Genomic DNA, 12071 nt, shown 5'->3' on the forward strand with positions numbered 1-12071 from the left:
ACGCACCAAAGTTTAGAAACCTCTATATTTACGATACGCTGCCCCCCGGAAAATTTTCTGAAATAGAACAGTTGTCAGACTCGACATGAATAATTGAATAAAAAAAGTTTCATTAGGGAGGTAATAAATGTTTTTTAAAGGTGGGTCCACGCCCTAATAATTACATTTTTGGCTGTTGAGAATGTCAAAAAAATAATATACAATGTATACAATCAGTAACACGAAAAATGAAAAACCTACAATATTAAAAAATAAAATTTAGTAATGGGTAGGAATGTCATATTTTTTATATTTCAAATGCTTATGTCTGGATATAATTTCAGGTGTCGTGAATCTGATGACGGAGTCTATACTAAAATTTAAAGGTGACAAAAAGTAATAATAGCATTCAATTCGCCTATCGTTCTTATAATCATATCCGTTTACATGCGATTCCGGTGAGTTTCACCATAGTACTGCACGTGTAAAGCTATCGTCACCTGCTCCAATATTTAGTTGTAGATAAGTTATTATTTTGATGGCCGGGTGGGGTCCGAACATTTTCCACACATGTTCTAGTAGTGACAGATATGGGGAACGAGAGGGCCATGCTCGGGATCACGTTATTTTATATAAAGAATTTGTAGTAACACTTGATGAATAAAAAGGTGATTTGTCTTGTTGGAAACTTCTTCTAGTGCCGACTCCAATAATGACCCATTGCAAATTCATCTTCATCTTCTGCTTTTTTTTAAACGTGTGTGTTTAACCCATTCCAGTCGCGCATGTTTTTCAGCCAGGATATTTGTCATCTACCAGGACTCCTTCTTCCTTCCATTTTACACTTCATAATCAGATGCAACCACTCGTGCTTATCATTTCTAAGTACGTGCCCCTAGTATGCTGTCTTTCGCCTTTCGCCTTTTAATGGTAGTCAAAAGTTCAACACAGATTGAATTGTTGTTGGAAATAGATTGAATTACGGCTGTAGGTATGGCACTGCAATGGACAATGCGTTACGCTCGATATGTAATCATCAGCTGCCAAATTTTTCACGTTCTGTACAAATTCTGACGGGTGTTTTATCCAAGGGAACTTGTAAATTTTTACCTTCTGCACGTAATCATCTTACTCTTCTAAGAACATCTCCTATCCAAAGGCAGAATCTGCGATATACCAAGGACATTTGAGACTCATTGCTGTGAAACCAATCATTTCCAATCGATTGTCTTACTGGAAACTGTTTTTGATATAGCCGTAATTCTCAAATATGTAGTTACCATCACATACTGTATTTGCTCAAGATCGTACAGATTCCTGATGACGAAGTCAACTATTTCTTTGGACCACTTGAATCGACACTATAATAATGATACTGTTGGCATACTGTGCTCTAGGTCAACAGAAATCTAGAAAAAGAAATTGGACTAACTTCACCTAAAGAAGTGAGGTTAAAAATAAAGGAAAATATTAATGCGACGAATGTTCTGAGTTGCCATTTACTGACAGATGAGCTAACCAACACAACTAGAAAAGATAGTTGTGTTGAACATTTCTAGTTGTATTGAACAGATAGACCACTATGGTCAGAAAAGAATTAAAAAAAAAGGAAAGGTTGTTCAACAATCTACCCTGACTTTACACAGGTCTTTGATAAAATCTGGCATAAAGGTTTAATACATAAATTAAAAACTTTTATGCCCAAATAACTTTTGCAGTTTTATATAACTGTGAATAGGAATACAGTTTACCAGACTTAAGAGAAATTCGAGCAGGTGTTCCACAAGGCAGTGTATTATGTATGTTATCCTATACCTATCTACTATACACGTGCGATATGGCTGTACTATAAAATAACACTATTGCTACCTTTGGTGATGATACAGCTATTCAAGCAATAGGAAAAACTATTAAAGGGACGATCAATTAATTCCAAATAGCAGTAAACCAAATCTTGTTATTAATAGCAAGCTGAAAATTTGTCAATAGCTTCACGGTGTCTAGTCAGACAAACTTTGATGTACCTACTGGAACATTGGAACAGGCGAAGTTTTAATTGTGGAACAGCTTACAGATTTCGAACGTCAGACTACGAAAGCATCCCATGTATTTTGTCGGACAGAACTTCCAATTGAATGACCCTTTCATTAAACTCTCATGCAAAAATCAGACTGCCATTTACCACCAATATAATTCCTGTCATTTGACGTGTTCTACGTGTCGGACTTATTAAAATGCGCAACATATTTGTCGGACAAACATTTTTTCATATCTAATATAAAGTTTGCTATTGAAATAACTTAAAAACAGCTTGCTAGTTTTCGCAATCATAAACTTATTAGGATGTTCCAGTCATACACTCCCCATGTTCCAGTCATACATCAAAGTTTGTCCGACTAGACACCGTTAAACTATTAACAAATTTTTAGCTTGCTATTAATCAACTGTTTTTTGGTACGCGGGATCCAGGCCTATAAGTGAACACCAAATGATGCAAACTGATACCAACTGATTGCAGGTAAATATCAATTTCATTTAGTTCACCACATAATTAAATTATTATTAACACACAGTAAGTACATATATAATAATCTATCCCTTCTTGTCTTAAATATTGAGTTAAGGTAAAGTAAACATACTGAGTTGTCGAGTAACTTTCGTTCAATACTTTCGCGTATAGCAGTCACAAATAACACAAGCATAAGTTCCATAATTTTGGATGAATTTAAATACGGTTAAGAATATTCATTGCACTTGCATTCACGTCAGAAGATAAGTAAATGCGTGTGGGTTTTATGTAAAGTTTTAGCTTTATCGTCAATTAAAGTTTTTTTAGATGTTACGATTTTTTCCTTTTCGTTAATAGATTCTTTTATGTTCTGATATAAGTTTCCAACTCTGGAAAATGCTTTTTAAAAAACAAATAATGCCCTTGAATGCCCTCACAGAAAATGTTCTAATCCTTACGGAAAAATAAGGAATTTAAGAGATAGAAACCGGTCATGAGCCTGTGATGACTTTAGCTATAGTTGAAAACAGTACATATCTTAAAGCAGACGAAATAAGTTAAAGGCCTATTATTGTGGCTCATCCCTAGATTAAAAACGTAGTGGGTACTGCTCCGAGCAATAATTATAATGTTTCATTTCGTGACAATTTTGTAATACATAAAACACAAGCGTAAAATATAGTTAGATTAAAAACATGTCTGTATGTATTATATAAATATTGTTTAGATATTAGTGAAGCACAAATGGAGATCCACGGTCATCACTGTTAATATCAAATTTTTAACAATATTAACATAAGCATTTAAAATTCAATTTTTGAGTTTTTTTGAAGATGTCGAAAAAGAAGCAACAGAAAAACATTTCTACAGTAGAAAGACACTGAATGCAAAAAGAAAGAAATAGTATTATAGTAGGGGAGAGTTGGATAAAACGGGATAGTCAGATAAAACGGGATACCCAGCTAGTGCTGCTATCAATCGGACAACGACGAAAAGTTGTTCTCAGTCGTCATTTTTAACATTTTCAGTTCGTTTTACCTCGATCCAACTATTTAATTAAAAATTTTGGGGTTTAGAATTGCTTGACTCTATTTTTTTTTGATACTTTTTACTTTTAAGTGCGTTGTTTTCTACATTATATTGCCTACATGTATAAAAATATAATTCGGTCACTATTACATTTAATTGATGACTATTGCATTTAATTGAGCACTCATTAGCGAGTATTCTCATGTGTAGTCTATCTAATTATACTTTCAGGTTTAGGCAGGAGCAATTTTTGTTTTGAAAAATGTCTGAGTTGGATAAAACGGAACACTTATAAGTTGGATAAAATGGGATACAGTTTCTTATGTCCCGTTTTATCCACCTATTTATTTGAGGGCCTATTCATTTTTTAAATAGCGGTATGAAGCGTATTCTCATACCGTAGAAAAGAACAACCTATTTTTATGTGACTCTTGTTCTGATATACGTACCTAGTCCTAAATAAAAGGTCTTATTTCCTATTTTGTAATAAAACATAAAAACGCCTATTTTTAGGTTTCTGACTACTGAAGATATTGTTTTTTCAAAAGTAAATTTTACTTTGCAGTCTTACGTCTACCTGATTATACTTTTTAGAAAATTTCATACAAAAAATTAAATATTGTGGACCTATCCCGTTTTATCCAACCATGGTATGCTAAAACGGGATTTGTAGGACTCTGTTAAATATTTTTTTTTACTATTTTCCAGTCATTAAAAATAGCTAAAAATATGTTTTTGTGTGCTTCAATAAATATATTAGACCTATAAAAATAATAATATGATAATTTCTTTAACATATTTTCCACAGTAAGAATAAACAAGAATGGTATCCCGTTTTGTCCAACTCTCCCCTACCCATTGATATTGAGAAAGTATATGATAAGGTTCCTCGAGAGGACCTGCGATGAATGCTTAAGAAAAAAGAAGTCCCTGGCGAGTATGTGATGATTTTAAAAGATGTACCTATACGAAGGAAAAGCACCTAGTGTTAGAACAGGTATGGGAGAAACTGATCAATTTCATGTAAAAATAGGTTAATGTACTCTTTATTTATCCTTTAGATGATGTAGTCTGTGTAGTAGGAAGTACTGAAAGATTATAAAACAAATAATGGAATAGTAATGACAAGAAAAAAGTATCTAGGAGGTTTATTTAACGATATTAAAATTGTAACTTTGAATGGTGAAATGAAGACATTTATTAGTTAAGTAAGTCAATCCCGCGTAGGATAAAAGCAAACAGAATTAGATGAGATTAAGTAGAGAAGGAAGGAATTATTATTAATTCGTTTTAAACAGTAAAAGTTAACGGATGGAATAAATCGAGACGAAAATCGAATCCTCATATTAGCGATGTTTTGCAAAATAAGCGGCCGATGGGAAAATAACACTAGATGGAAGAAGGACCTAGTGGCGGATTCAGCATCGTCAAGAGGGGGAGGGGGCGATTGACTAAATTTCTATGAAAAATAAATGAATAAATGAATGTTTTTATAATCTTTATATGTAACTTGGTGTGAGAGGGGGGCAATCGCCCCATCGCCCTCCCCTGGATCCGCCACTGGAAGGACATTGTATATGGCCTATAAAAAAGAAAAAAATCGATCATTCAGTTTTATGGTCCATTTACCTGTCAATTCGTCTCAGGATCAGTTCAGCCAACAGTACAGAAAAATTGATGAAATTGATGAAATCATAAGTTTCCACTTCCGGTCCCGAAAATAGTCTATGAATTATATAGGTATAGGAAAAACAGGTGTAGCAATGTTCTTACCATAGGTAGATATAGAATCTTCAGGTTCAGTGTTGAATAAAAAGAAGCAATGTACATAATTTTAAACAGAACTGAGAAGAAAACATGCTAAAAAACTAAGTACTTATAGGTACATAAAATTCCTTTATTCTAAAAATTAAAAATCTACCTACTCTCTCGACGTACGAAAGTAAAAAATTGCCCAGGTACCACTACATAATTTATAACAAATCTTTAATACAACAACTAAGTACAGTAGTAGCTATTTCCATTTTACATCAACAAATAATATATTATTATAATCATATAAACAAACCATTTTAGATTTCAGGTTATATTTATCTATTTTCGCGTAGTGTGCGATTTTTTCTCTCTAATTTATTCATAACGCAAAACAAACAACTTACTTGAACCATGGAATCCATCATCCAATAAATTCGATAACAAACGGCAGAAAGGTCTATTTTAAGAATTTTCACGGTATTAAACGCTTTTTAAAAATCGATACAATACCCGGTCTGGAAAAAATTAAGGCGGCCGATGACAGATGGCCTTGATAGTTTTCTCTAGATCGGTTTGGGTCCACGCTAGATCAGCCGGTTTATAGTCCAGGAAGCACGAATATTTAAGCAGGATTATTTTGGATGCGATTTATTATAACAAAAATACTAGAATATAAAACATATTTATATATTAAACTAAACATGAGCCCATTTTTTCAAACATAAAGGGATAAGTATTTCTTCTCGTAAAAAGAGAAGCGTATATAGGTGGCAAATTTTGCATGAAGTTTTGCACGTATCGGAGAAGAAACAGTTTCTTTAATGACGCAAAAACCGCAACATTTAAAATGTTTCAAATGTAATATTACGGTAAATAAAGTGGAAAGTAGTAAATATATACAATTCTGAAGCAATGAAATTACAGAAACAGGCAAACCTGTTAATTTAAGCTAAACTTGAAATGAATGACACGAGAAACAACATTATACTTGCAAGATATGATTAATATTATATTTAATCAAATCTTCTAGTCCGTTCAATGAAAATCAAAATACAAAATAAATTAAAAATGACTAGACACATACTTTAAAGTTGTTTGCAGTTATATTAATCACTGTAACTAAATTTTGGGGAATAACACAATTTAAATATACAAAGGGAAGCAATAATATTATACTCATAGATAATATATGACTATTACCAAGAATGTTTACATCGAGCTTTGAATGTTTACATCGAGCTTTGAATGTTTGCATCGAAAAGATATAGGTCATAGAAATATTAAAAAACAACTTGAAATAAAAATCAATCAAATAGATTTGCACTATATACTGGCGAATGATGATGAAAATAATTTTTTCTACGAGCGTGCAATAATGTCTACTTTCGCGCACGCATTTTAGTTTAGAAAGTTTTACTTTTCCGCACGCGTGTTACTTTTCCGCACGCGGTTTACTTTTCCGCACGCGGTTTTACTTTTCCGCACGCGTATCCACCGTCATGGAAACCAAAATCGTCGTCATGCTAACTAATTATATTGAAAGTTTGGTTTTGACAACATTGTCACAGAATTAAGTCAACTTTTTAACAATTTTATTATTATCAAATACAAAATATGTAATTTTAATAATATCTATTTATTATTTACAATGTTTATATTGAACGTACAACTGAATCCTACGCTTTTTTCTTCAAATATGCTGTTAACTTAAAATAATCGCCTATATTGACATTTTTTTCAATTTTTAATACTGACTTGAGCATGGAATAGCGGGACCACAAATTATTTGGTTTGCAGATTTTGGATAGACTAATAAAATAACCCAAAAACACTTCTTCTTTTAAGCTATTTACACTTTTTTCTTTACACCAACTCATAAAAATATTGTATTCTTTCTTGTACCTGTTTGCTGATTTTTCCGGTAACAAATTAAGATAATTGACAACGTCGAGGATAGATGGAGGTAGTTCTTCGTCACTTGATGCCATCTAAATCACTGAATTATTTTTTAATTCGTAAGTAAAGATAAATTTTAAAGTGTGTGACGTGCTTCTTGACAATAATTGCTTTGTTTGACATCGTTGCTATGCCTTTAAAATATTAAAACCTGTACATAACAGGTATTTAGGCACCGCATTGAATTAAATTCGGTGTTATTAGATCGTCGTCATGCTAACCAATTATATAGAAAGTTTGGTTTTGACAACCTTGTCAAAGATTTAATTTGTGTATGTATTTTTATATTAATTCAATTAATTTGGTCATTTTTAAATGCTCGTAGAAAAAATATTGTTCCTAACTCTTGCAGAAAGTGTCTTTTCCGCACTCCGCTTCGCTTCGTTCGGCAAACTGCAATCGCGTGCGGAAAAGTATGACTTTCTGCACTCGTTAGGAAAATAACTATTTAAATGTATCAAGAAAAAATACAAAAGTTGAAAAATATTGGTCCAAATATGTGTAGTTATTGAAACAAAAATAGATTAGTGATTAGGATTTCCCGTGACGACGAAATATGTACATTTTATTCTATTTATTATTCTTTTTGTCTTCGATGTTCGGCTTCTCTAGTACTCAATTTCTGTCTTTATTCATCTTCAAAGTCTTGTTTTGGCTAAGCATCTCTCCAGGTCTTTTTTGGTCATCTCCTACTCCTTTTAGGAACTTGTAACTAAGAGATTATTTGTATTGTGTGTATCATTTTGACGTTGAATATGACCCAAAAACTTAATCTACGCTCTCTCATTTTAGTCCCAATTAGTGCCACGCTTAGGCTTACTCTATTATATTAAAATCTTAATTTTTTCGTTTCTATTTCACTCACTATCCTAGTATGTATCCTAGTACTATCTTAGTATGTATTCTCATTTACCCTAGCTACCTGGTGTGCTTTAGGTGGCTTTATAATAGTTTTATAGAATTTGTCTTTCAGTTTTAATAGAATATACCTTTTACACAACACACCACCTGCCTACTTCTATTTTATCCGTCCCATTTTAACCGTACTGCATACATCTCCACCGATTGCTCATTCCTTTGTTTGAAGTACCTATCCTAGATATTTAAAGCTATTAGCATTCATAACCATTTCACTATCTAAAGTTAACATCATATTTGTAGTTATCCTGAATTTTTAAACTGTAATTCTCAATATCCTGTCTTTAAAGTTTTAAACTATTTTCTTCAAATGCTTGTTCTCACTATTCGAATAATTTCTCTAATTTGCTTTGAGTATTTCCTGCGAACATCACATCTTTAGCATGTGTTACTTTGAAATTGACACATTTAGCAAAATGTGTTACTTTGAAATTGACTGTTAGCTGATAATAAATGATATGATCCATATATGATGACATAAATTATACTCAAGAATAAATTAAAGTAAATATGGACTATATTATGACTATATGGTCTAGAACGAAATGGTTGGATGACGTGGAATACCTTCTGAAAACCATAAATAAGAAACAATGGAGGAGAAGGGCACAAGAGAGATCTAAATGGAAGGACAGCCAGGCAGGCAAAGACTCGTCCAGTGTTATGATGCCAAAAAGAAGAAGAAATATGGACTAGTCCGAAGGGCAAATATATATTGGAATATACATAATTGATATGTATGAAACATTAACAATGGAATGGGGACAGTCATTTACCCAATGTAAACAATACAAACATTCATTTTTTCTCATTCTCAGCCAAATTTAAGAAGAAAAAGAAAGATTAGCAATTTTAATATATTATTCCAGGTCAATAAGATTATATAAAACAAATGATAGAAGATTGAATACAAAAATATTATACTAAATTATTATTAAATTATTATTATACTAAAATAGAGACAAACTAATAGAATACAATACAGACAAAACGGGTATTTATTTATACATTATTTATATATTTACCTTTTTACAGTAACAGAACTGTACATATAAATGAAGATGTATTAAAGAATAATAAAAAAATATAGCATGTGTATACACACAAATTTAGCAAACACCAAGGTATATAACGGTTTAGAATGAAAAAAGTACATAAATGATAATTCTGGTTCTAGATATTAGTTAAATAGTGAAAAAGTGGGGGAAACCTGCCAGAAAGCAAAATGGAACAAAGCATATCAAAATGGAAGTGTTTAGAGTTAGTAACTAAGGGATCCATAAAAAAAATTTGAGATTTAAGAAGGTGAAATATAAGAAAATGAAGCGTTTATTTAAAAAACAACACTTGTCCAAAAATTAAAATTTTGGCAAATCAAGAAAAACTGCCCAGATTCAATTTATGTTATATATTTTATTTGACTAAGATATTTATTAGGAGGAATGTGCATATCAATATCAAAATAATTGCACAAGTTGGTTTAATATTTTTATTGATATTTTAAGTAAAAATAGGTACAAACTTAGCAAAATATATTGGAAAATATAGAGGTATTGTGTTGAACAGTTTCCGCCAAGTTGAACTATTTCTAATACATACAAAAGAAACAAACATCACCTATTACTAACAAAGAATGCACACAACTGATAAATTTACGGATAAAATCATTCACGCTTAACGATGACCATAGACTAAGATGGGACAAGTGTTGCTTTTACAACAAAATGCATGAACATCTGTAGTTTTTCTAAAACTATCCAAATGTTCTACTTATGTAGTTTACTCCGGACATCTGAGATTTTTTCACAACTGAATGTGTTAGTCTACATAGATAAAGAAACTACTATTCTATGAGCAGAATAAATAAAGTCGAATTTACGAAAAATGGACATAATGTGTTGTTTTTCAAATAAACGCTTCAATAAATGTATAAATATATCACAAAATAAGTGAAAGGAAAAGCAGAATGTGTAAATGTAGCAAATACATAAAATAATTTGAATTTAATAATGTGTTTAATTTGTAATTATTTTAATGATATTTCAAATTACAATAAACATCCTCGTTCTCGTTTTTTTTCTCTAATACTTAATTTAGTTTACGATAAATGTAGTAACTGATAATTTTGTCTAGGCGTCCTGGTCTATAAAGTTCACTATCATAAAAAAATTCAATAGGATAGTGCGCGAATGTGCTTGGTGGGGACACGGAAACATGGCCATCAAGCTGTCTGTGTAAAGAAAAAAATCGGACCGAGACGAAACGAAAGGGAAAGGATTTTGCCGGCGCTAGCTAGACACACACACAACGAAACGCCACTAGACTACTAAGCCGGTCACGGACACTTTTGTTTTGTTTAAAATACCGTTACCATAGCAACTCGTAAGAATTTTCCAAAAAACGGCAGGAATTTTCAACGACTTAGCAGGAATATCCGCACGCATTAGCAGGATTTAAAAAAAATTGCGGAAATATGAAAAAGTGATCTAATTGTTATTGACGGGACGATTTGTTTTTATTTCAGTATATTTACAACATATTGAGGTAAATTCTTTGATTATGTTTGCTCTAATTGTGTCAAAAATATCAGGATTGTGCATTTATTTTATTTTGAAGTTCGGACAAAAATTCATTTAAATTTTAGTAGTGTTTCCCTAAAATGGTTAAAACGTCAAAAATGAGAAAGTATCAAAGGATTTTTTTGTTTTCATTAAATTTTATAGGATTCTAAGCAATACGTTAGTTACATTTTTTAAATGAAAAATATTAGTCATTGAAATAGATGATTCAAAAAGAAAAGCGTTTAAAAAGGGTTTACAGTTATTAAAACGTTTAAAAATAAAAATACTGTGTCAACTAATTGTTAAAAGATATATAAATAATGTATTTAAAAAATAATTAATTTTTTACGTTTGTTTACGCTAAAATATGTGTAAACTATTACCTGAGAGATAATTTAGTCATTGAGGAGTTGTTGTTTTCTCTGTCGAATCCATTTTTTGTTAGGGCAACATATCTTAGAGTTCGCGCGTTCCTGCTGGATCACACAGATGTTTTGAAAACACACAAAAACGCGCCAAAATTCAAAAACTGTTTGAGTAATGAGTAAGAGACACTTCGCGAAATCGTATGAATAATCGCAAGAGCCACCGTTCGTCAGAACATCACGGGTTGCAGGCGTATATTAAAAATTGAAGCGCGCAAAAAATGACGAGGAGCTTATTCTTTATTGGGACATGGCCATGAGACATCTGCTGTAATAAGCCAGCACTAAAAAATAGTGCGTGTGCCTTGCTACCCCTCTCCCGCGCTTTCCGAATGAAAATGCGCAGAATAACGAGTCGGTACAGGCCCGCAATTAAAAATATCAAAATAAAAAAATCGAACAGTAAATCTGTGCTCTACTGCGACTACTGCTGCGAAGAGAGGTCCTTGTTACTCCGCTACTCAGGATATCTACTCTTTTCCTCATTATTCGCAAGGACATGTCACCTGTTTTCCGTATTTGCCGGTTGGGAAGTTTTGTTTAAAAAAAAGTTGATCGGCATTTTGCCGTACCTACTGCCTTTCTGACGATTTTATAAATGTAAAATGGGAATTTTTATTATAATTTTAGAACATAATACGTATAAAATATTTGCATACACTTTTGTTAATTAGTGGTTCTATAAATTTAATTATATGATAATTAGTTATTTATCTTATCAATACCGGCCTATCGGAAAATTGACATTGAGACAGACATATCTTCAGAAATCAAAAATTTAAGACTAATAGCAGATTAAAAAAAAACAGTGAGTAAAGTTGAACTAAAATTGGAATGTTCTAATAAATCTAATCTACTCATAAAGCTATATTTGTTTATTAGTGGTTAGCGACAATATACATTATATCGATACATGTATCGTGATATAATTACTTCATG

General features: G+C 31.8%; 1 protein-coding gene across 8 annotated transcripts in view; it reads right to left on the reverse strand.

The window, feature by feature from the left end:
* The window catches only part of LOC114349408 (broad-complex core protein isoforms 1/2/3/4/5), a 242775-nt gene that overhangs the window by 118166 nt on the left and 112538 nt on the right, over nucleotides 1–12071 (reverse strand). For 2 of the 8 annotated variants that reach the window (XM_028299778.2, XM_028299777.2), the window contains exon 1: nucleotides 11091–11441. The exons of 3 other annotated variants lie outside the window; for them this stretch is intronic. The gene's annotated coding sequence lies outside the window, so the exon portion shown is untranslated. Of the gene's footprint in view, nucleotides 1–11090; nucleotides 11444–12071 lie in introns of those variants that run through there. 3 more of the 8 variants (XM_028299770.2, XM_028299775.2, XM_028299776.2) reach the window with 3 other exon arrangements.

Source organism: Diabrotica virgifera, chromosome 1 (genome assembly GCF_917563875.1).
Source record: "Diabrotica virgifera virgifera chromosome 1, PGI_DIABVI_V3a".
Taxonomy (NCBI): domain Eukaryota; kingdom Metazoa; phylum Arthropoda; class Insecta; order Coleoptera; family Chrysomelidae; genus Diabrotica; species Diabrotica virgifera.